Genomic DNA, 21777 nt, shown 5'->3' with positions numbered 1-21777 from the left:
TCCTTCAGAAAATAGGACTCTTTTGGCCTGAGGCTCCACAAAAAAAGCCCAAGCATGGCAGGGGAAGGTGGGGGTGATCACTCCAGGCGGAGGGAGAAGAATCTGGCGGGCCCTGCCCTGGGCCCCGCAAGGGAGAAGAGGCCTTTGGCCAAAGGAGCCCAGCTCCCCATGGACTAGGTGTTCACAGTCAGGGCAGCAAGAGGCTGGCAGTGGAAGAGGAAAGGAGAGTCTGAACTGCAGTGAGGTCCCGTAGTGTCTGCAGGCTGGGGCACTCTCCCTCTGGGGGGAGGGGGAAGCACAGGCCTCTGTTGCTTCAATCCCCAAGGCCAGACTAGCCTTAAGATGGCTACTGACTAGTAAAGTTGGTTCTGTCAGTAACGGCTACCAAGGATCCCGAATGGAGGTTAGGGATTGGCTGGCTGGTCAATCCATCCATAAACATTTCTCTAAGACCTACTGTGCTAAGCACCGGGGATACAAAAAGAGGCAAAAGACAGTCCCTGCTCTCTGGGAGCTTACAATAGAATGGGAAAAACAACATACCAACACATGTATTCAAAGCAAGCTCTATACAGGATAAATAGGAAATTGTTAACCGGGAGAAAGCCCTGGAATTAAGGGGTTGGGGAAGGCTTCCTGGAGAAGGTGGGCTTTCAGGGAGGTCAGCAGTCAGAGGAGGAGGGAGAGCACCCAGGCATGGGGGACAGCCTCCAAGAATGCCCTGAGTGGAGAGATGGAAGGTCTTTTTTTTTTTTTTGTAAGGCAATTGGGGTTAAGTGACTTGCCCAGGGTCACACAGCTAGTGTCAAGTGTCTGAGGCCAGATTTGAACTCAGGTCCTCCTGAATCCAGGGCCAGAGCTCTATCCACTGAGGGTCTTGTTCTTGAAACAGCCCGCAGTCGCTAGGTCAAAGAGTAGAGGTTGGGGAGTAAAGTGTCAGAGGACTGGGAAAGTTGGAGGGGCAAGGTCGTGAAGGGCTTCGAATGCCAAACAGCATCCTAGAGGTGACAGGGACCCGCTGGAGTTTATCGACTAGGGAGGAGGTGACACGACTGGACCCGAATTTTAGGAAAGTCACTTTGGTGGATGAATGGAGGATGGACCGGCATGGGGGGGGGGGCTGGAGGCTGGCAGACCGCCCCTCCCCCAGCAGCAATGGTCCGGGTGGGAGGTGATGAGGGCAGTGTCCTCTGCTAATGGTTAGGAAAGGCTCCTCCCGGCCGTGCGGGTCACTAATTGCCCTTACGGACATTTCCTCCTCTGCTCAAGGGCCCCACGGGCACTTTCTTCTCAGTAGTGAGCCCCGAGGACAGTTCAGTGCGCCCTGGGCCAGTGGTGCCCATGGATGTGGCGTGGAGACCTCTCCTCTCGAGCCTCCTGCGCGCGGGGCAGCTTATCTGCACGCAGTCCTTTGCAGGGCGAAGGGGAGCTTCCTGAAGCCAGGACCCTGGTGCCTCATTTTCCTCGTATCCCCAGCGCTTGGTGCAATGTCTGACCCGGACGGGCTAAGGCTACTTCTCATTGCTCGCTCTACAGAAGCTGCTCCCTGTTGCCGATGGCCACTAATGGCTACTACTTTCCTCGATGTTCAGTCGTGTCCGGCTCTCTGTGATCCCATTGGGGGTTTTCTTGGCAGAGATGCTGGAGTATTTGCCTTTGCCTTCTGCAGCTCATTTACAGATGAGGAAACTGAGGCAAGCAGGGTGAAGGGACCTGCCCAGGGTCACACAGCTAGGAAGTGTCGGAGGCTGCATTTGAACTCAGGTCTTCCTGACTCCAGGCCCAGGGCTCTGTCCCCTGCACCACCTAGCTGCCCTTGGCTCCTCCTCCTCTACTAATGGTCACTGATGGCTACTATTCCTCTAGTAAAGGACGCTAATGGTCGTGCCTCCCAATGGCTGAGGGAGGCTGAAGCCCCGCCCTCTCCAGGACAGGTGAAAGGGGGGGAGGGTCTGCACGTGTGGAGCCTCCCAGGAGCCCTCCATGACGGCTATTCCCAGGCTCGTGAGGAGGGGGCGCCTGTGCTGGTAGAAGGGGGGGCTTCTGCCTGTGGGCTTGCCTGGCCAGGCCGGTCTGGGCTCAGGCTCCCTCTCACCTTCCTCGGGGTCCCTTTGTGGGTGGGTGGGTAGGGGCGGGGCGAAGCTGGACTGGGCTCTTCTTGGGAGGCTCCGCTGCCCTCCTGCTGCCCCGTCCCCCAGGGGGCGCTGTAGGACAGGGTCGCTGCTGGACCGAGCTGAGCTGGTGAGGACTCCGCTCCGCCCCCACTGAGCTCCAGACCGGGCCTTCCTGCTGCCCCGTCCCCGAGGGGGCGCTGTGAGGCCGGGGCATATGTATGTGTGTGGCGGGGTCCTGCTCCGGCTGGGCTCTGCTCCTCTCTGCCAGGCTCCAGGCCGGGCCTTCCTGCCGCCCCGTCCCCCAGGGGGCGCTGTGAGGCCGGGGCCGCCGCTCGGCCCGGGCTGGGTGCTTGCGGACTCCGCTCCGCTCCGCCGGCTCCAGGCCGGGCCGCGCGCCCTCCCGGCCGCCCTGTCCCCCCCGGGGGCGGGGCCGGGGCGGGGCGGGCCGAGCGGGTCACGGCGCTGGGGGGCGGGGATAACCCCTCACGTGGAGCCGATGAAAGGGCCGAGGCGCGACGGCTCCGGGAGCCTCCTCGGAGCGGAGCCTGAGACCCACAAAGCCTCCGCCGCCGCCGCCGCCGCCGCCGCCGCCGCCGCCATGGGGCTCCTGTGACCGGCCGGCCCGCCCGCCCTTCCCCGGCCCCCGCGCCTCCGCCGCTCCGCTCCGCCCCGCGACTATGCCCGGCCGCCGCTGCCGCCCTCCGCGCCCTCCCGCCGCCGCCCGACCATGAGGCCGCGCCGCCGCCGCCGCCCCCGGGCCCGGCCGCCCCCGCGGCCCCCAGGCGGCCTGCCGGGCGGCGGGGCCGGGGCCCGGGGCGCGGTGCGGCCGCTGCCGCTGCTGCTCGGGCTGCTGCTGGCGGCCTCGGGCCCCGGCGCCGCGCGGGCCAAGGAGACGGCGTTCGTGGAGGTGGTGCTGTTCGAGTCGAGCCCCAGCGGCGACTACACCACCTACACCACGGGCCTCACGGGCCGCTTCTCCCGGGCCGGGGCCACGCTCAGCGCCGAGGGAGAGATCGTGCAGGTACGGCGGGGCCTGTCAGAGCCGGGCCCCTTCCCTCCGTGGGGACGCGAGGCCCAGGGAGAAACGGCAGAGCCCCTGGAGCCGGGGGCTGGGGACGCCAGCCGCCCGACCACCTGTGGTCCGCTCGGACCCTCCGATCTGTCCTCCCGCCCCCCCGCAGCCTGGCTTTTCCAGCTCGATCTTTGCACGTGGGGAGGGGGTGCCCAGGCTCGCGGGGGGCCCCTAAAACGGCGGGGGCTGGGGAGGGGGAGAGCGGGAGAGAACGTGTCCGTTGGAAACTTGGGGCTTGAGGCGTGTGGGGGGGAGCCGGCGGGGTTCTGATGGGGGCGTCTCTTTTCCACGGATTGGCTATTTTTGTTGATCCTCTCCGCGGCTCGTGCTCGATTGTCCACGAGTTAGCTTTGGCAAGAGGGCTTGGCATGAGGATGAGGAGGGAGGACGTGGGTTGCAGCCCCCGCCTCCCCTCACTCCGCTTTATAAAATAAGTATCAATAAACGTTCCTGAGGATCGTAACTTTCATAGAATCAGAGGACTTGGAACTCAAGGGGAGCTGGACGCGACCCAATTCATTTTCCTTCCCAGAATACGGACTGTTTGGTCTCCTTGCAGTAGGCTTAAACTTTCTGGCTCTATAGCCCAAAACAAAACAAAGCAAAACTCGACACCCCACGATCCGTGGCTCCTTTAGGGTCTCCAGAGGTGTAGCGAGCACTGGGGGATTGTGTTTGGGGCAGGAATGGAACAGGTTTGGGTATTCAACAAGTTCTTGGGCTGAGTTGTGTGACAAAGTCCTCCCCCATAGTAATTAAAGGGCAGTTGGAAGAGGATTGAGGACCTTCATTCCATCTCTGTGCCAGGAGCCCTTGCTGGGAGACAGAGGTGACCTGGGATTGACTGGCCTCCCCACCTTCCCAGCAAATGAAAAGGTGTCTGCATTCCACTGGCAGTCTGATATAGAGGGATTAAAAAAACACCAACCACTGCTCTTTGAAGGCTTGGCTTGATTGCCCCGGGTTGTTTACTTGGCCAGTCTTACCCTTTACCTTCCAAGGATTTGGGTGCCCTTCTGGGGAGATCTGTCTGTGGACCTGAGCTAGACTGGGGATTGTCCGGGAACTGTGGGGGATCGCTGCTGGGGGCAGATCCTGAGATCTAGTGTCTGCTGACCCAGGCTTGTTTGATCTGCTTTACTTCTGCTTGAGTTTTTGGATAATAAAGGAACTGGATCCTAAGCAATGTTATTATTGATACTTCTCACTGCTGCAAGGTTTGGGTAGTCGTACCCCCCACCCCCACCCCACCCACTCCCCCATACAGACGCTTGAAATAATGCCCCAGCTCAGTCCCTGCACCTGGGCCAGGAGGGTGACTACCTGTGATCATTAGGCAGCATGCATACCCTTTCCTCCCCTACTCCAAACTTCTTTGGGGTGAACAGAAGGGAAATCGAGGTCTTGTTTGATCTGTGGGACTGGGAACACTTTTTGTGTGTGTGGGGGGCAGGGCAGTGAGGGTTAAGTGACTTGCCCAGGGTCACACAGCTAGTAAGTGACCAGTGTCTGAGCCTAGATTTGAACTCAGGTCCTCCTAAATCCCAGGGCCAGTGCTTTATCTACTGCGCCACCTAGCTGCCCCGACTGGGAACACTTTTAAAGACTCACAGTTTTTAATGATGTTGTAATTATGGTCTTTAATTACATAAGCTTTCATCCAATGGGCATGCTTTGGTGATTGTTCCAAAATCCTCTTACATAGCCTAAGCTTACCCCAAGAATCCCCCCCCACCACTTGTCTCTCTGGCTGAGGTAGTCACTGGTGCCCCCGAAGATTTTTTAGAAAGGGTTTTGTGTTTTCCAGCCTCCCTGGAAGAACTCTGTTGTGCAAACTGCTCTGGTGCTCCTGTTTCTGAAGGAGCCCATTAACGTTCTTGATGTTTCTCGTTAGCATTTTGACTTAGAAGGGCAGATCCAAATGGTTAGTTCTCCCTCCACTTGGAGCTAATCTCTAGTTATTCATTGAATACAAAATTAGCAGTTTCAACACACCATTTATAACTTTTATCCTTTTGAGGAGGGAGATAATGTGTGAATTTGGCAGAAGGACGCCATTCTTTATTCTCTTTTGAGACTTTTGAAGTGCTTATCTAACTCCTTTTGTGGTCCATTAGCCTGGCCAAAAAAAATTAAGTCAACAATTGCTTAAGTAAAGAGAAAAGGACTTAAATGGTATTTAATAAGGTTTGCCTGTTAAGCAATCAGTAAGAGGTGTCCAAAATTCACTTCTAACTGCTAGAATGTTGTTAAGATGATCAGAATCCTTGGAATAGACCTTCCTCGATAGTGTGAGGAATAATAACTTTAATAACTTCACTGTGGCTCTGCTTGGTCACTCAGCCACTGTTTTCCATTTCAGTGAGCTGAGCATGTCCTATGTGTGTGTGCTCACATGTTGCACACGTGTGTGTGTGTGTACCCACATTCATGTGTGTGTGTGAAGGGCAACACACTTATTTTATTTATAGGTGTTGCTGCCAAAATATTAGGCTAGGGCTCACTCTTTGGCCCTCATTTTGTCTATGTGGGGGGAAAATCAAACCTCTGTCTGATGGAGAGGTGTGACCACAAGTGGAGTAAGAAATAGGAAATCATTTAGAACAGAGAGCACATCAGCATTTTGCTTTAAGAGAAACATTTTAAGCTTTTAGTCCATATTAGAAAATATATTTATACACACATATACATATGTGTGTATACACACATACATATATGTACATATATGTGTATAACTTTTTTTAGAAAGTTAAAACCTGGCGGCAGGTAGGTGGCTTAGAGGATAAACCACTGGCCCTGGAATCAGGAGGACCTGAGTTCAAATCTGGCCTTTGACACTTGACGATTACTAGTTGTGTGACCCTGGGCAAGTCACTTAACCCTCATTGCCCCACTTGAAAGAAAAAAAAGTTAAAACCTGGCAAGAGTAGTTGAAATATATACATGTTTTAACCTTTAAGAAAAGTTCTGCATACTAAAACATGGCCTAAAGCCTTATAGGATTGTGAACCATCCTTTAAAAAAATGAAAAGTTTGCTTTTGTTTGTTTTTAAAAAGTGAAACGAAGTTTTGAAACTTAAAAATTGGCATTTCCAGCAGACGGTTCTGTAGAAATGCTGACAACTTAGCTGCCCTCTCTCAGTGAATTTTAGAGTGCACTGGGTCATTGTTTGCCCATAAAGGTAGGGATCTATTTGTGTGTGTATGTACACATGTGTGCGGACACAAGCACCCACACACATATAAAGGAGTGTGCTCTGTGCCCTTTGGATGAAGGGCTGATTTATTTATTCATTATAGTTATTAACATTTTTATAACACTTTAAGGTTTGACAAGTGCTTTGCATATGTTATCCCATTTGTCCGTTCCACAGTCTAGGTGGAGTGTGTGGTATTGTTGTTATCATTCTTATCTTCATCTTTCAGATGAGGAGACAGAGTCTGAGAGATGTTAAGTGACTTGACTAGGAACCTAGATAGTAACTGGAAATGTTGTTTTCCTTTCTTTTCAAGTTTATCAGGCATCTCTTATGGTGTATAATGGGGAAGGGGGGTGGAGGGAAGACAGATGATACATGACACTTGGAAGCTTTCGTTTCTCCTTCGATCACCTAACAGCATAAAATCTTTCCTGTATAGGGAACACTTGTAATTGTGCTATTTCTAGAGCTTGGTTTTGGAGCATATGCACTTCTGCCATTTTGGTTTTCAGATAATTCGCCTTTCCCTCCACTTCCCCAATTCCAAACTCATTTCCTTAGACATATTGATACATATTTCAGCATTGGATCAATTAGTTACTCTTAATGAGCTCATTATCTGAAACTCTTTCAGACTTGGCAATGCCCAGTCCCAGGGCTAGTGATGTTAAATCAAGACCTGATTAAATACTAGCTAGGGGTATGGGTTTGTTAAACAAACAGAAAAATTTGCATAACCAGAGATGAAAGCGCCTGTTTTAAAGTGGAAGTGCATTTCTCTTGAAAGTCAAATATTTAGAAAGGCTTGAGAAATTCGTTAGCAGAAGGAATCCAATACTAAGTTTGTATAAAACTTCAATTCAATTTGGCTTTTTGTGTTGTAGATTGGTCTTAAAAGTAGAAGAAAGTTGAGGGTGTTTAGATAGGAGTTAACTGGTCTGAGTTAGTTCTTTGGAGGAGGTACCCATGATTTCTCCTAAGGGTACTCTCCTTCTCCGGCCCGTTGTTGTTGGCATGTCAGTGCTGTAGAAGAGGCCCAACACTGCCTTTGCCTCTCTATTTTAGCTTGGGCTTTGTGGGCCTCTAAAAATGGACTTGGGGTCTACTATAACATTTGCACGCTAGCAGCTGAGCTGGATTTGGCTTGTGCAGGATTGTTGAAGGTCTTGAGTTAAAATTTAGCATTTGGATGAGAAACATTTTTATTTTCCCCAGTTTTATGACTTGAGGCTTTGATCAGTGTTGTCACATGCCCAGCATTGGAGGCATTTTGTTCCTGGATCCTCTAGATTTCATCTGGGGGAAACACAACCTCATGGATAGGAAGGAGGATGGGAAAAAAGACGGCGTGCGGCTCATCTTTCCCTGTGGAATTTGAGCTATTCCTGTACCTCTTGTTGTTGCTGAGTAACAATGGTTTGTCTGGTTCCTCATTGTGCAGAATGATCCCTTGCCAGGTGCAGGCAAGGCGCCCCCTTAATGGTGATGATTGTGAGGGTCATTAAGGAGACTGTGCACAGGCCTCCTGGTACAAGGTAAGCTTCCTGAGGGCAGGAATTGTTTGACATTTAAAAAAAAACCAACCTCTGTCTCCCCTATTCCTGGACCATGGACACTATAAGTTCTCGATAATTGGTCCACCAGGCTGAAATGAGGACAGCCCCATAGTCAGCTGACAAGTATTTGATTGTCTCTTAAGTGCTTTGGGGAAGACAGAAATATAAGGTGACATCCCGTGACTCTTAAAAATCGTTTCCCCACAGCCATGGTGATAAAACCTCCTTACTCAGGACTGCGTTTTGGACAGATGGTAGGTGTGGAAAGTCCAGAACCTTTTAACGGAGCAAAGCTTATCCAAATTTGGAATCTTCCAGGCATTGTGGGTGAGTTTCTGTGGAGGGGAAGACTCCCATATTTGTTGACCCCTGAAAGGAAAAAGAAAATACCATTTGGTTTGTGACACCCTCACAAACACTGGGCTAGCCTCCCCGTTGTACAGATGAGGCTCAAAGGCGGAGTGTGACTTGCCTGGGTGACAGAAGGGGCAAAGCCAAGACTGGAGGCCGGGTTTGTACAGGTCTCATATTTAGTGTGGGCAGCAGATTCCCTCTGGAATTTCTGAGATCTCTAGCTGTCGGGTGGTTGTTGTGGGACCTTGAGCTGGGTCTTCCATCAGTGACTCATCTCTAGAAGCAATGCCTTTAAACTGAGCTTTGTGTCGCGGTGTGATCAATAATCAGAGCATAACCTGTCTCTGGAATGCGGGGCTGCAGGCGACCATCAACATGGTACTTTGATGAAACCTAGAGTTAAGAGAGTCTGAGACAGAGAAGGTTAACCCCTTCCTTTCCTCATTGAGGCACTGAGACCTGGACAGGTATAAATCAGGAGACCTGGAAGTGCCCTCCCCTCAACCAACCAGCAGGCGGGTGAGAGAGCGCCCTCTCAGCTGATCTCGGCCTCCCGCTGGCCTTTGAGGTTTGGGGGCACCTGCTGTGTGGGCTCCATTCCATGGGGCGTTCCTGGCCTTTTGTTCATTGCTCAGTGCGCCAGATGCCCCTTCTCTTGGACTTCTTAGGAAATGTTCCATTAACCTAGCCATCAGATGCAACTAGGCCTAGAGCGAATCGTAACCAGGTGTTTTAAAGTGATATTGGCCTTGACCGCCTACTCTTCCTAGTTGGATGCATCTCTAGAACGTTGTTGACTCTCCGAGACCACTTTATATGCCGTTCTTGTGTGTTGTGGGGATTCGGTGGTGATGTTGACCCTGAGATCAGGGAACCTTATGGTTACCAGGATCCAGACTTGGTGACCGGCAGGCAGAGGGACGCTCCTAACTTCCTCTAATGAAAACTTGGACAACAGTGTTTCTTTTCTCTGCGGGGCCTCCCTTATACTTGGGGCTGGGACTGTTCCATCATCCTTCAGTCTTCCTCGATGCTACAGCTGCATTCATCTGGCAGCGGAAGGGATTTCAGATAGGCGGCACCTCCTTCCCTGGCCCCAGATATTGAGGAGCCATCTGGGAAACCCTTGGTTTCAGAAGTCCGGGCAAGTTGGAAACCTGAGCCTCCTTTCTTGTCTCTGAGTTCCTTCCACAGATCTTGTCTCAGTTGCCCAGTTGGCCTCAAGCCTCTTTGGTTCCCACCTCCATTCTCTCAGCTAAAGCAGCCCCTTTTCTTGTTGGGCCATAGGGCAGCCCGGTGCGGCCCAGGGTCCAGTGTGCAGCAGGGTCACTCCTGGGCCATCATTGCCTTCTCTTCCTGCTTTCCCACTGCCCAGAACCCATGGGCTTGAATGTTGTATCTTCTGGGCTGATGGTGCCGTTGTAGCTCACACCTCCCTCCTGAAGGTGGGAAATTCACATCAGACAGTCTTTGTTCTCCCAGTAACTTGAATGAAATGTTTAAAGTCTGGCTTTGAGTTGGTATGTTGACTCATGATAGTGAGAGGGAAATTAGGTCAGTTGGTTCTTTTTTTTTTTTTGGTTCAAGGAGAGAACTTGGTGTTTTTCTAACTTAAGCCATGCCCTTCTCTGAGATGGTCTTCCCTTCCTCTCTCCTCCCCACCTCCAGCAGACAGTGGCAGATGGTATTTGCTTACAAACTCGGGCTGTCAAATCAGACAGATTTTGGAATCGGATTTGAAAGTGCACTAGGGGGGCAGCTGGGTGGCGCAGTGGATAGAGCACCGGCCCTGGAGTCAGGAGTACCTGGGTTCAAATCCTGCCTCAGACACTTGACACTAGCTGTGTGACCCTGGGCAAGTCACTTAACCCCAATTGCCTCACTAAAAAAAAAAAAGAAAAAAGAAAGTGCACTAGGATAAGTGGCCTTTTGTGGGGGTGGTGTATGTGCTCCCGGTAAATGGGAAGGGTCAGGCTAAGTGACTGCCACGGGGTTTTTCTGGCTATAACATCAGATTATTGGATTTGGGATCAGGGAATCTGGAGTCAGCTCCTGGCTGCGATAGCCCTGGTGACCTTGGGGAAATCACTCTTTCTGGGTCTTGGATTCCTTCCCTGTCACATGTCAGAGTACTGTACTAGATTGGAGGTACTTAACCTGGGGTCCCTGAACTTCTTTGCTTAGTGTTTTGATAACTCTTTCAGTACAATTGGTTTTCCTTTTAATCTTATTTTTGCATTTTAAAACATCCTTTGAGAAAGAGTCCACAGCCTGCACCAGACTGCCAGGAGGGGCCGTGACCCAAAAAAGGGTCTGTGGTCCCTCGGTGACTTGTTTTGTTGTTTTGTTTTGTTTTGTTTTAGTGAGGCAATTGGGGTTAAGTGACTTGCCCAGGGTCACACAGCTAGTAAGTGTTAAGTGTCTGAGGCCAGATTTGAACTCCAGGGCCGGTGCTCTATCCACTGTGCCATCTAGCTGCCCCCTTTTTTGTTTTTTGTTTTTTTTTTCCTGGGTGACTTGTGACAGAAGCTGAAGTTGTCCTGAGTCAGGTGCCTGCTACTCGTACTCGAGGTTGGGAGGAAGGGACAGTCTGAAAAGAGTTTGGGGCAGCCGGTTGTTGGGGGGAGAGGGGATAAAATAGGAAGCTGTAAGAGGAGTTTGGTGATTTATTTAACTTCCAATAAGGGGCAAATGTTGCTTTTGAAAGTTCCCACCTTCAAATGCACATTGGGCCATTTCTAGATCTGCTTTTCTCTTCTAGAGAGATCATTGTTTGGGATTCTCTTTTGGGGGCTTACCTGGCTTTTTCAGTATGGGCCTGGCTAAAAGCTAGTGGAGGAGAAAATTGCAAAATTACTTATTTCTAGTATGAATTCAAGTTACCGTTTTGCTTCTGCCTGTAGAATCAGTCAAGAGGAGAGGGGTAGTTTGTGTTAAGAGCTGGATCTGTATTTGCCTATTGGGGATCCCCAGAGGGTTCTCATCATCCTGCTGGTATTTCAGGTAGGTAAGAAGGTATGCTTGAGCCGCTAGAAAACTACTGTGGAATTTGCTTTCATCTTAGAAACTCAACCCTCTGCTCTGTATGGCATGGCAGTGTTTGGAGACGGAGGTGTATTCCCATTGGACATCGAGCTTTGGTTATGCCTTCTGCAGAAGGCAGAGGTGGCTCCGGGGTGATGGAGATTCCTGCTGTGCTTCTGTGCTTTTGAGTGTGTGGAAAATAGAACAGGGAAATGTTGTCCCCAAATTTTGGTGAAGCAAGCATCCTTTAGCCTTATACCTCCTCTGTGTTGGGCAGCGTGCTGGGCACTAGGAATACCAAGAAAAACGTTCTTTGCCATCACAGAACTCATTTTTTAAAATGAGTTTTTTTTATTCTGAACTTTAAAATTCCATATACATAGTAGAACAGAAGAAGATGATATGTGAAACCATCAGTCTGTTAGGTACGTTTTGCTTTTTAAAAAACCAAAATCGTATGTAGTAAATTCAACATCACTTTCAAAGCCATCCTGTTTGTCTGGGTTTTCTGTATCTTTAAAAGATGCTTCAGTGACTCGCTTCTATTTCTCTTTTTCCTTTGACAACACCATTGGCAGCTCTCCGCTTTTCCCCAACCTCTTCCCCCCATTTTTTGGGGGGGGGTGGGTGGGCAATGAGGGTTAAGTGACTTGTCCAGGGTCACACAGTTAGTAAGTGTCAAGTGTCTGAGGCCGGATTTGAACTCAGGTCCTCCTGAATCCAGGGCTGGTGCTTTATCCACTGCACCACCCAGCTGCCCCATCCCATTTTTTTTTTTTTTTAAAGAAAAACAAACCCCTCATAACCAGTAAGCACAGTGAAGCCAAACCAATCCGGAGACCTTTTCCTTCTGAGCCCTGAGGCACGTGATTGGTCCCCTGGAGTCTCCATTGGGCATCCCATGGATCAGGGGTCTCGAGGAATTCAGAGTTCCTTTCCTTTACATTGTTATTCTCTGTATGGACTGTTCTTTAGTTTACTCCGGCGTGAAGGAACTTACTCTGACGGCCACCTAGAATGCTGGTGCTCATTGGACGGCTTGGGTCTGTATTGTTCTAGAAGAACCCATCTGGAGCTAGCGCTGTATGGGTGCTTAAACTACCCTTTAGAAAGCTTCCCTAGATCTAAAACAAAAGAAAAAAATCAGGTGGGGAGGGTGGAGTGAGAGCTGCTGGCACCTGGGGCCTAGGCCCTAGTTCCAGTGTGGAATGAAGTTCAGTTTCACCAGCATTTACTAAGGGTTTACTCTGGGCTGGCCAGGCTGAGGAAAGAGAAGCCTAAGAAGCTCCCGGCTAGGGCTGTTTTCTTTTGGTTGGTCAAGTGTCTAAAATCAGTCCAATGAACAATAAGCCCTACTGTGTGCTAGGCCTGGGGATAGACCTAAAGACCCAACCCAAGTGCTTCTGGGGACTTCAGCACTGAAAGGGGTTTAACAGGGGTGGGGTGTGTCTGTCTGTGTCTGTGTGTCTGGGGGGGTGGGCTTCAGGAAATACAGTAGATAAATACAGTAGATACACAGGTGCATTAATTTAATACAAAGTAACTTCAGGAGGTGGGGGGTAGTAACCACGGTGGGGATTTGGCCAGGACAGCTCCTAATACTAGAATCAGAGTGATCTTTGGAGGACAAGACTTTTCTTTTAATCAGCACCTAACCTATGGCCTTGTACATGCTCGCTTAATAATTGTTGAGTGAGCTGCAGAAGCTAATGTTTAGATTAAACATTTTCAGTTTAAAAAGAGCGTGGCAACGTTATCGGCCTCCCCTATTAAGAGTATTTCAGTCTCTTTTTGTCCAGCCTAAGGTTGCAGCATTAAGTATGCTTCTGCCCCTTCAGAGTGTGGATGATTGAAGGCTCTGGTTGTGGTGGTAATTTTTGCATTTCCTGACTCTTGTGTTTAAATTTGCAGTCTCAACATTGCATCACCATAGGTTTTCCCATTTAATGAATATTTATGTTGAGACTAGTGCTATACGAATAGACTGGTTTCTGCCTTGATTATAGCTTGCTGTGTAGCGTGGCCAAGAATGCCCTACAGACAACAAAGTTGGCACATGCCCTTAGCACGCCAAGGACTGGCGGATGTGGTTATAAAACTTGGTGACTGGTACTTTCGTTGCCATGGCAACCTTTTTTGGGGGGGAGGAGAGGGTTCAAAAATAGCAATGGGATGGGGGGGCAGGGTAGCTCAGAAGCCGTTTGATTTTTCTAAGGAAAATGTTCATCACCCAATAAGAAAATCTTATAGAAAATGATAGGTTTAGCATAAACTCATTGAAGATATGAATTTTATTCTTAGATAAGACATTTCTGTAGATGTTTCTTATTGTACTCTCAGTCATCTATGGATTCCAAGTTGGGCTCTTTAATATACAGACAGTCCCTGAGTTATGTATCTTCAGCTTGTATAGGCATCCCCAGTGCGTGTTCAGACAGCCACAGGGACTCTATTCCCTTCCCTGCTTGCTGTTGGGAATTTCCTTGTCCACCTTCCTTCCCATCCTTTTATACCATCCGAGCTTACCCCATGCTCAGAACAGTCGCGCTTCCCTCCCCCACTCCCCCAAACTCTCCAGTGCTGTTGTTACAAGAATGAAGAACAGACCCTCGATAGGAACCTGTGGTCATAGAATTTAGAGCTGGAAGTGACCTTGGAGAGGTCTAGTCTTCAATGGTAGCTGAGGATTAAAGAGGCTGTGACTTGTCCAACCTCATGTGGAAGGTGGAGCTGGGATTTGAATCCAGGCCTTCTGACTAGGGTGGCGTAGGCTTTGTTCTTCTTCTCATGCAAGGAGGGAAGGGGGGGGGGAGGATCTTGCTTCCATTGCTGGGGTAGAGGTTTCTGGCAGATCTCAGCTTGATACTCCAGATGGATTTCCTTAGGAAAATATTTCTATATGTGGTTAGGAACTCAATATAGTTCTCTTCTTATACAGTAAACGAGAGGCAGCATATTAGAGTACAGAGTTGTCCTGACTCATGACCTGGGTGCAAGTCTTGCCTAACACATTAGCTGGGTAACCACAGGCAAACTTCCTCACCTGTTGGTGCTATAGGATAGTGGCTGTCTACATTAATTGAGGGGCTCTCCTTGCTGAAGAGCTCCCTGCACCATTGAGATCATAGATCCTTACCAAAAACCACCTCAACTGTCTGGGTGACTGAAGGAAATGACAATCACTTCAGAATCACTGGAACATTGGCAAATGTAGCCATTCCCAATGAAAACCTTTCTCAGAGGACTTCCTTGCAGCCTTAAACAATCCATTAAGCATCGTTTAGCTTCTTGACAACTGTTAGCCTGGACTGTGCTGGAGTGAAGCCATCAGGGCTGAGGGAGGTGGGTGAGGGTTGTTTGACTTTTGCTAGACAGCATGTGAAACCTTCTGAGGTTGTCTGCTCTTTATTATTATTCTGCTGTCTCTTCTGGTGTTATTTCTTCTTGCTCATGACGTGTTGTAGCAGCCCTTTCTCATTTTCCTGGCTTTCAAGTTTCTTAATTATGTCTTCTAAAAAAATTTTTTTTTGTTAATTATGTCTTTTTTAAAAAATGCATAGACTTTGAGTGGGAGACGAGGCCTTTTAGCACTCTCATGAGCAAAGTGCATGAAGTTGTGTTTTACTGCTCAGATATTTCTTCAGCCAATGGGAATCTATAGAAGGCTGGGCCTTTGTTTTGAGGGTTTTTTGGGGGGGGGGCAATAAGGGTTAAGTGACTTGCCCAAGGTCACACAGCTAGTAAGTGTCAAGTGTCAGGTCTTTCTGAATCCAGGGCCGGTGCTTTATCCACTGCACCACCTAGCTGCCCCTGAAGGCTGGGCCTTTGAACCTCCCCCCACCCCCAGGTGAGGGGTTCGTGTACATTAGGTACATGGTAGGTGGGCTAAAAAGAACGAGGCTTTTGTGGACTGGCCTGGGATCTCAAGCTCTGTTTCTGTGAGAAGCTCAGTTCTTAACACCTGACAATGAATAAATGAAAATGCATCAATTAAGGAACCTCATCACTGGAAAATCTCATCATCCTGCAAGCTTGAATCAGCCTTGGTACATACAAGTCAGCCCTGCCCTCCAAGGAGGGGACCCAGGCCAGCTGTCTCCTTATTTCTCACACAGCTGCACTGTTTGGGACTTCTTTGGATTTCTCCATCGTGCCCATGCTGCTCACTACCCTCTAGTTCTTTCCTCTGATTATTTCTATTTATCCAGTCTATATCTTGTTTGGGCAGCTAGGTGACTCAGTGGGTAGAGTGACAGGGCTGGAGTCAGAAGACCCTGGAGTTTTCTCATCTGTAAAATGGGCTGGAGAAGGGAATGGCAAACCACTCCAGTGTCTTTGTCAAGAAAACCCCAAATATAGTCATGGAGAGTTGGATACTCGGCAACAATCACATCTTGTTTTCATGTTGTCTTTCCCATCGGATTGTTGGTGCTTTGAGGGCAGAGGGTGCCTTTTGTCTTTCTGCTCCCAGAGGCTTAGCACTGTGTCTGGCACATAGCAAGTGCCTAATAAATGTTTATTGACTGACTTACCATGTGCTAAGCTTTGGGTATACAAATAGGAAACCAAGGCAATGGCTGCTCCCAAGGAACTTGTTTAATTTTGGGAGACAGCACATTTAGGGAGATTGCCCTCAGGGCTGAGGGCAAGGTCCAGGTGTCTTGATGGGCAGGTGGTAATGGCTGGTAAGCTGGAGGGCCTAGTGGTAGGACAGATTTAGGCAAACCTCATGGTTCCCTATCTTATTGGAAGGACTGTGGTTAGTGACTCCCAGCTCTACTCAGCAGTGGGAGTGGCCATAACCATCCTGCTGGGAGTAGGGTTTTTCTCTTCTCCCCAACACTAAGAAATCTTGGAACACAACTCATTTCCAAGTGGAGACTGCCTATATTCATCTGAAAATAACTATTTTGGTACCTTGGAATAAATACAGTTTTCGATATGTGCGTGAGGTCTTTAAATCTGTTTCCCAAAGACCAGTGTTTCACAGTACCTCTGAGGTGTTGCCAATTATCTCAAAACCAGACTACAAAACTAGCCAGAAAACCAAAATTTACTTTTAATGGTAAGAAACAGCAGAATCCCATATATATGAAGCAAGTTAGGACCTCAGGCAATAGGATGGGCTGGCATAGAACTAGTGAGGGAGCTTGTCAGATTGACTAATATGACAAAAAAGGAAAATGTTGCATGTTGGAGGGGATGTGGAAAAACTGGGACAATAATCCACTCTTGGCAAAGTTGTGAATTGATCCAACCTTTCTGCAGAGCAGTTTGGAACTATGCCTAAACAGCTATCAAACCGTGCATACCCTTTGATCCAGTAATACCACTGCTAGGTCTGTATCCCAAAGACATTCCCCAAAAGCGAAAAGGACCTATTTGAACAAAAATATAGCAACTCTTTTTTGTGGTGGCTAAGAATTGGAAACCAAAGGAATGCCCATCCATTGGGGAATGACTAAACAAACTGTGGTGTATGATGGTGATGGAATATTACTGTGCTATAAGAAATGAAAAGCAGGATGATTTCAGAAAAACCTGGAAAGACTTATGTGAACTGATGCAAAGTGAAGTGAGCAGAACCAGGAGAACACTGCACAGTGACGGCAATATTGTTTGATGAAGAACTGTGAAAGACCAACTATTCTCAACGATACAATGATCCAAGACAATCCCAAAGGACTAAGGATGAAGCATATTATCCACCTCCAAAGAAAGAACTGGTATTGATGGAACACAGACCGAAGCATGGGGAAAAAAAGAAGTAGGGAGGGATAATAGCTTAGAGCCTCCATGTTGCATTGTTATCTGTGGAATGTCATGAAATCTAGAGCAAGGCCCCAGCACTTGGGCAGATCCTCTGGAGGATTTAGGGCAGGACATGGGAAAGGGTTATAATTAGATTAGAAGACTTGGCAAGGATTTATGCAAGGAAGATGACTAAAATGCCCATACCCTTTGAACCAGAGTCCCTATTACTGGGTTTGTACCTCCCAGGAGGCCATTGATAAGAAAAAAGTCCCACGTACTCCAAAAGATTGATAACAGAACTTTCTGAGATAGCTAAGAATTGGAAACAACAAATGCCCATCGATTGGGTGATGACTAAACAAAGTGTGGTACATGAATGTAAATAGAATATCACTAAGCTGTAAGAAATGATGTTTGTTCTAGGAATACAAAGAAGCGTAGGAATCTCCATGTGAATTGATGCAGAGTGAAGTCCCCAGAGCTAAGAAGACAATGTACACAGTGATGACAGCAGTGTAAGTGGAAAGAAGGATGAATGACTCACCAAAAAATCAAAAGTGAATGTTGGGGGGGGGGCAGCTAGGTGGTGAAATGGATAAAGCACTGGTCCTGGATTCAGGAGGATCTGAATTTAAATCCAGCCTCAGATACTTGACACTTACTAGCTGTGTGACCTTGGGCAAGTCACTTAACTCTCATTGTCCCACCCCCCCAAAAAAGTGAATGTTACAACATTGTAAAGATCAAGCAGGATTTTAATGAAGAGAGGTGAAAAGACTCCTGATTCCCCACCTCCATCCACCTAGATGTTATACATTGTTCATGCTTTTGGACTTTTCCAATGTATGGCTCAGTTGTGCTGACTCTTTTCCCGCTTTTAAAAAAATAGTATTTATCCTATGACATGGCTCTGTGGAAGGGAGAAGGATACTTGGGATAACAATGGTGAAGTTAGAAATGGGAGATGTCAATAACAACTTTAAAATTTCTTAAAAAGGTCTGGGTGGATGTGATTTGTAGGATTTAAAGGAGAATCAATAAATAAACATTGCTTAAACACCCACCATGTGCCAGGCACTGTGCTAAGGATACAAAAAGAAGTAAAGGACCTTTCTGCTCTCAGTGAGCTTGCAGTCTAATGGGGGAGACAACATGCAAATTCATATATTGCAAGCTTGCGAGTGCGAGCACACACACACACACACACACACACACACACACACACACACAGCAAGGTCTAGGTCTATGCAGCATGGGTAGGAAACCATTAACAGGGAAGGCAATGGAATGAATGGGGATTGGGGAAAGCTTCCTGTAGAAGGTGGGATTTTAGTTGGGACTTGAAGTCATAGAGGTGAGGAGGCTGAGCATTCCAGGCACAAGGGACAGCTCCAGGGCATGCTGGGAGGGGAGAGATGGAGGGTCTGGTTTGTAGAGCAGCCTGGAGGCCAGTGTCACTGGATCAAAGGGAATGTGTAAGGGAATAAAATGTCAGAAGTCTGGAAAGGGAGGAGCCAGGTCCTAAAGGGCTTTGAATGCCAAACAGTACATTCTGTATTTGATCCTGGAGGCCGTAGGGAGCCCCTAGAGTTCACTGAATAGAGGGGTAAAGGGATCAACCTACCACCTTTAGGAAAATCACTTTAGTGGCCAAGAAGGGCAATGGTTTAGAATTCAGAGACTTTAGGTAGGAAGCCCCTCCCTTCTCCCCCCACCCCCAATATAGAGGGAGAAGAGAAGAGGGCCCAGGACAGTGAGAGAGCATGATATGGAGAAGGATCCAGCAGCCAGCAAAGGAAATAGGAGGGGTGGTCAGATAGGAGGCAAACCTGGAGGGAGGAGGGCGAGAGTAAGAAGGGTGTCCTGAAAACCTAGAGAGAAGACAGGAGACAGCACTGTCCAATGCTGTGGTGAGGTAGAGGGAGAATGAGGCTGGGGAAGAGGCTGTTGGGTTTGGCACCTAAGAACATTGGGCCCTTCGGAGAGGGCAGTTTAGTGGAATGATGAGGCTGGAAGCTGGATTTCAAGGGGTCAAGAAGAGGATGAGGGGAGAGAAAGTGGAGGCCCCGAGTACAGGCGGCTTTTTGACAGCATTTAGCACAACTTAAGCTATAGGTGTAGGAAGATAGGGGGCAAAAGGGTCAGGTGAGGGGTTTTGCCAGGATGGGGAACCATGGGCATGTTTGTAAGGGTGGGGGGGGCGCTACTTCATCTTTTGAGTCGGGCTAAAGGAAGAGACCAAGGCAGAAGAATCTGAGGGCGGAAAGAAGGAGGCAGGTGGTCTCAATATTTTCTGTAGGACATGAGGTTCACATCTGAGAGAATGGGGGGATGGGGGAGCCATGGGAGTTTTGAGGAAGGATAAAAAAGGTTGTAAGAGCTGCTGTGGAGAGTGGGGTAGTGAGTTGATAAGGGAGATGGAGCCATCGGATTGCCTAGCAGCAGTGAGGGCTCAGTCGAGGTTATTAACATCAATGTTAGTGGATCCAGTCTGAATGCTTTCACAGTTTTATCCACCTTCATTCAGCAGCACGTGCGGAGGTGCCAAATGGTGGGGGTGAGCCAAGGCTGAGGCTTGGCTGGGCATAATCAGCAGTATTAGGGGGGCTAGAGTTTCAAGAAAGGAGGACAGTGTAGAGTTGAATTGAATTGGTTCACCAAGGAGTCAGGATGGGAAGAAGAGAAATGGCCTGGGAGAGATCTCAGGGGTCAAGGCACCGGAGGTCACAGCGAGGATGAAGTTATGTAAGGAAAAGCAGTGGCAGAGGTGAAAGCTATTAGATTATGCTCAGGTAAGGGGATTTCAGAATGTTTTTAACAAGCAAGCGATGCCTTTGTGGGTGATGGCAAGTTCGAGGGTATGACCATCTTTGTGTGTGGCTGAGGTGGGGTGGAGGAGTTCATGGGAGGAGAGCAGTTAGGGTGTTTGAGGGAGAGTCAGTATGAATGTTAAGTCCCCTAGGATTAGAGCAGGAGTCGGGGAGGGGGGAAACATTGTGAGCCAAGTACCGAATTCATTGAGGAAAGAAGGGGAGTGACCTGGGTGGAGGGTCTGTAGGCACCAGCTATCTGGTTTGCGATTGGGTGCTCACATTGAGTCGCTCACAGGTGCATCTTTAATTCGATATCTTTCTCAAGTGAGCATTGAGAAGTGATTAAGATCAAACCAGACCTCATTCTTTACTTCAGTGGACAAGTCTGGGGTGGGGTGTTCAGAGTCTGGGGGTAGGCACCCATTCCTAGGCACATCCAACAAAACACTTGATTCTTTTTTTGGGGGGGGGCGGGGCAATGGGGGTTAAGTGACTTGCCCAGGGTCACACAGCTAGTAAGTGTCAAGTGTCTGAGGCCGGATTTGAACTCAGGTCCTCCTGAATCCAGGGCCAGTGCTTTATCTACTGTGCCACCTAGCTGCCCCAAAACACTTGATTCTTGATCTGTGCCACCCCTGTTATGAAGCACTTTCCTCACAACAGCCTTGAGAATTGGGTAGTCAAAGGAAATTGAGGTTGTGAATGTTGAAGGAACTGGTTGAGCTCAAGCTGCCACCTAGACCTTTAAGACTCCTGAGGCCTGTGTGGCTTGGATTTTACTGTCCTGTTTGGAGACAAGGATCTGACCACTTCCCCTCAGATATGGAGGGCAACCTGGGATCTGCTGACTGAAATGCAGCTTTCAGTCCAGCCAAGCCTTTTTCCTCTTGTCCATCTTTTGTCCCAAGCCTTCCATGAGTCTTCTTTAGGACTAATTGAAGCCTCTGGCGTTCCTTTAGGGCTTGTGAGTATTTTGTGTTAAACTAAGGTGGTTCTGCTTCACTGAATGACCAGCCCGTGATCTCCCCACTTGTACGAGGTCTTTTAGGCCCCTTCATTGGTGAAATACTGCAAACCTGATCATTGCCATCACATACCTACACAGCAAAGCAAGTAGAATGATAGAACATGATATGTAAGAGGTGTAACTACAGCCTGTAAGTTCCAGGGAGAGAAAGATGGGGCTTCTCATCTCCAACAGGGAGAGATTGAGAGAGATTGGGGGGGGGGGGAGAGTGTGTCCGTGTCTGTGTCCGTGTCCATGTCCGTGTCCGTGCCTGTGCCTGTCTGTCTGTCTCGGGCTGTTGAGTCTGGTCCAAAAGTATCATGGCCCAGCCCCACTAGGCTTGGCTCAGCCGAAACCCTTCACTAGTTTACATTCAGAGGGAAGTGTGACCCAGAGGAACAGTGTGTGGGTTAGACTTGATTTCTCCACACTTCTGCTAACATCATGCCGTGGGTCTCTAGCTCCTGTTCTGGAGAGAAACACAGAGCCAAGTTCTTTTCTAGGTTGAACTGAGGCACCCTGGGATGTTGTGATACATGAGGCCTTGTAACGATGTGGGACCCATGGAAAGGATAAGTTAGTTCAGCTTTAATTGAACTCAATTTCTATTTTCCCAAAGCAAATACTTTATTAGTCTTAATCCCCCAAATAACACATGGTATTATTGACTTGACTTCAAAATGAGTCTGAGAGGCATGCCTCGGGTTTCTGGCTTCTCTTTCCACCCCACCCTCTTTCCCTATACCTTGTGCTTTGCTTACATGGGGGGAAGGTTGTCTCTATTTTTACCAACTACTTCCCTTTGCTTAAAGTGAATGCTCTCTCATGGCCAGAGTGTATAGAGTTGCTTTGTAAACTGTTTCTGTTTTGAATAAATAGCTCAG

General features: G+C 48.8%; 1 protein-coding gene across 1 annotated transcript in view; it reads left to right on the top strand.

Annotated features, from left to right (window-relative positions):
* The first annotated feature begins 2970 nt into the window (after nt 1-2970).
* The window catches only part of ZNRF3 (zinc and ring finger 3), a 190195-nt gene continuing 171388 nt past the window's right edge, over nt 2971-21777 (top strand). Inside the window, exon 1 of the mRNA XM_043976542.1 lies at nt 2971-3135. The gene's annotated coding sequence lies outside the window, so the exon portion shown is untranslated. The remainder of the gene's footprint in view (nt 3136-21777) is intronic.

This window comes from Dromiciops gliroides, chromosome 1, assembly GCF_019393635.1.
Source record: "Dromiciops gliroides isolate mDroGli1 chromosome 1, mDroGli1.pri, whole genome shotgun sequence".
Lineage (NCBI taxonomy): Eukaryota > Metazoa > Chordata > Mammalia > Microbiotheria > Microbiotheriidae > Dromiciops > Dromiciops gliroides.
Note: the sequence above shows the minus strand (reverse complement) of the source record. Positions and strands in the feature narration are given on the sequence as shown.